At 59.9% G+C, this 3,167-nt stretch overlaps 1 protein-coding gene across 8 annotated transcripts in view; it reads left to right on the top strand.

Moving 5' to 3' along the window:
- Positions 1–3,167, top strand: part of HNRNPM (heterogeneous nuclear ribonucleoprotein M) — a 263,350-nt gene that overhangs the window by 91,511 nt on the left and 168,672 nt on the right. The gene's annotated exons all lie outside the window — the stretch shown is intronic.

A 3,167-nucleotide genomic window follows, 5' to 3' on the forward strand; every position in this document is an offset into this window, starting at 1 on the left:
TCCTCGTTCCAGAAATGAAGACACTACAGGTCTCAGAGAAGCTGTGCCACACACCTGAGGTCTCAGAGCACACGTGGACCCAGGTCTGTCTGAATTGGGGATATCTGTCTTCAGGATCCCCCATGGAGGGCAGAAACCTTGATTGGCAAAGGCTGTGCTGGGGAGGATGGTCAGCCAAGGGCACTGCAATAGCTAATGCCTGCCCGGCATGAGGGCTGGAGCACTAGTCACACAATGGGACACTCCAGGGCACATTAAGGCAGTGACAGACATTGAGACTTCAGCCCCTGCCTCATTGGAGCGGGGAGCAGCTACCCCAGAGATCACGGGGGGGGGGGGGTTGGGGGGGGCAGGGAAGTGAGCAAAGGGAGCCATATAGTAAGAATGTGGGTCTGACCTAGATGGGGCCTCAGGGTGCTAATCTGGAAATTGAGTGAGGATGGGAAGGGGGCCTGAGAGTGAGCAGGACTCTGGGATCTATATGAATCTCCTGCAGCTTCAGGAACAAATCATCACAAACTTGATGACTTAAAACAACACATGTTTATTATTTGATCGTTCTGGAGGCCAAAAGTCCAAAATGGGTGTCACTGGGCTAAAATCAAAGTGTCCTTGTCATCAGGGCTCTGTTCCTTCTGGGCGCTCCAGGGGAGAATTTGTTTCCTTGCTTTTACCAGCATCTAGAGGCACACTTCCCCCATCTTCAAAATCAGCAGCTTAACATCCTCCAATCTCTCTCTCTCTGATCTTTCTGCCTCCCTTTTCTAAGAAACCTTGTAACAACACTGGGCCATCCATATAATCCAGGAGTATCTCACCACCTCCAGAGCCTTAATTTAATCACATCTACAAAGTCCCTTTTGCCATGTAAGGTCTCGTAAATGATAGTTCCAGGGGTTAGGACGTATGGGTTTTATTGGATGGTTATTCGCCCTGGTGCAGATCCATTGCCAGGGGCCACGGTCCACACTCCCGGGCTGGCTGTGATGACCTGAGGTCTAGAAAAGGCTGATGTGTCTAGGAACAGTCTAGACACATTGACCAGAGGGGAGTAGTAGGACAGAAATAAGGTCTGGAACTGATCACCTAGGTCAAGGCATATCAGCCTCCTCAATCCTACCTCCCTGCCCTGTATTCAAGCACAAAGGGGTGAAGGCCTGCGATGAGGAGGAGGTGAGAAGGGCACACTCTTTCCCTCAGGTCTCAGCTCTGGTGCTCCCAAGGGTCTCCCGTTACCTCTCTCACACACACCCCACACACTGAGTCACCAACCTAGAAATGGCTCTGCCTCTCTACTTCCACCAACCATATGCTGGCTTCCTCTGATTCCCCCAAACCCTGGCAATTTTACCTCTAAATCCCTCTGGAGTACCTGTTTTGACCACTGTCTGTAGACTCTGGCATTGGCATCTAATTTAAAATCTGATTGTGTCTAATTTTAAATCTAATTGTGCATCTCCTGAGAGGGTTCTAGAGGGCTAATGACAGGCCCTGCCCTGCTGCTCTCTTCTCACTCACCTCCAGACCCTAACTCGGCTTAATGCCCCACCCACTCATCTCTCAGGGTTCAGATGTCACCTCCTCCAGGAAGCCTTCCCTGAACACTCCATGTTTAATGATGGGGGAGTAAATCCAGGAGAGAGGACATTGGTAGCCAAGTAGCAGCCCAACTGCAGAAGGTCCTGCCTAGTTGACCTCTTCAGCAGCTTCCCCACCTTTGCCCATGCAATATCTCCTGTCTGAAATCTCCCATGACTCTGACCCACCCAAATCATTTTTGAGGTCTCTTCCTCCTCTCCAGAGACCTGCAGCTTCTCCCCCGGGGCCTGGACTCTCCCATTCCACAATGTCTCCTGCGTTACTATTAATACATTCACTGTCATGTTCTGAGCAAGTCCAGCTACAAGGTGTGATAATAACAGCTTCCGAGGACGCGATCAGCTCCCTTTCCCCAAGTGCAAAGGTGTCTTGGAGGGAGGGGAAGGGAAGAGAAGGGGAATGGGGAGGGGGGGCCGAGGTGACAGTGCAGGAAAGAATAGGGCAGCAGAAGGAACAAGACTCAGAAGCTGGCTTGGGAGGGACAGGCTGTCACACAGGCAACAGAGGCCTCCGGCCCTGCCCCTCCTAGTAAGGAAATCACAGCGCTCGAAGCAATTTCCCCAGGGCCCCGCGGCCGAGGAAGCCGGTACTTCCCCACCGCGCCCTGGGCACGAGAGGCTCATTGTCCAAAGGTGAAGCCTCTTGCTCAGGTGACACAGCTGGTCAGAGCCTCGGAACCCTCTTCTCTGGCCGGTCCCCAGGGGCAGCTCGGGCCTGTGTCCTCCCCTCCCGCGCTCAGGCGCCCCGTCCCTGTGCACTGCGGATCCGGGTCACTTCCAGCTCCACTGGCAAGAGGGGGCTCCGGGGCTGCCGCGCCGTCCACGCTGGCCTGTCTCTCCAGCTCCCCGCTGACCGCTGCACCCCACCAAGCCTCAGCCCTTGCTCGGATGCTCTCCCGGCCTCCGGGCTGCAGGGCGGCGCCTAGGGCTCCCGTCCGCAGGTGCCGCTGCGCCTGATGCCGGCCTCGAGCCGCTCACTGGGCCTGTGAGCTGGGTCCGGCTCCCAGACGCTGGGCACCCGGGGTGCCTCGGAGGCCAGAGGTCGTCCCGGGCCTCCCCAACCCCGGCCCCCTGCACCCCCACCCCCGCCATGCCCGGTGCGGGGCTCCTGAGGACGGGGCCGCCCCGCGTGTTGGCAGGTGCGGGGCCGCTGGGGGGGGAGTCCGGCCAGAGGCGGAGGCCGGGAGGGAGCCTGGGGACGAGCAGGGGAGAAGCTGGGGCTCGACTGGACGTGCCCCTCGAGGCACTGGGCTCAAAGGCGGGAGACAAGGCCGGCCGCGGGGTCCCGGCCCGCGCGCCTCGGGGCTGGGCGGTCGGGAAACCGGCCTTTGGGGGCGGGCGCGGGCGCGGGGGCGGGGGCGGGGGCCGGGAAGCCGCCCGGAGCGCAGAGGGGCCCGCGGAGTCTCCCGACGCCCCGCCGGCCCCGCCCCGGCCCCGCCCCGGCCCCGCCCCGCGCCCCGCCCCGGCCCCCCAGCTCCCTCCCGGCCCCCAGCCGCGGCGGCGCCGGGAGCAGAGTCCGCTGCCTCGCGCGGGCTGCGCGTGTCGCCTCCTCCCGGCCTCTGCCTCGGG

The sequence above is a fragment of the Talpa occidentalis genome, unplaced genomic scaffold, assembly GCF_014898055.3.
Source record: "Talpa occidentalis isolate TD23 unplaced genomic scaffold, MPIMG_talOcc4v2.1 talOcc4.12, whole genome shotgun sequence".
Taxonomy (NCBI): Eukaryota; Metazoa; Chordata; class Mammalia; order Eulipotyphla; family Talpidae; genus Talpa; species Talpa occidentalis.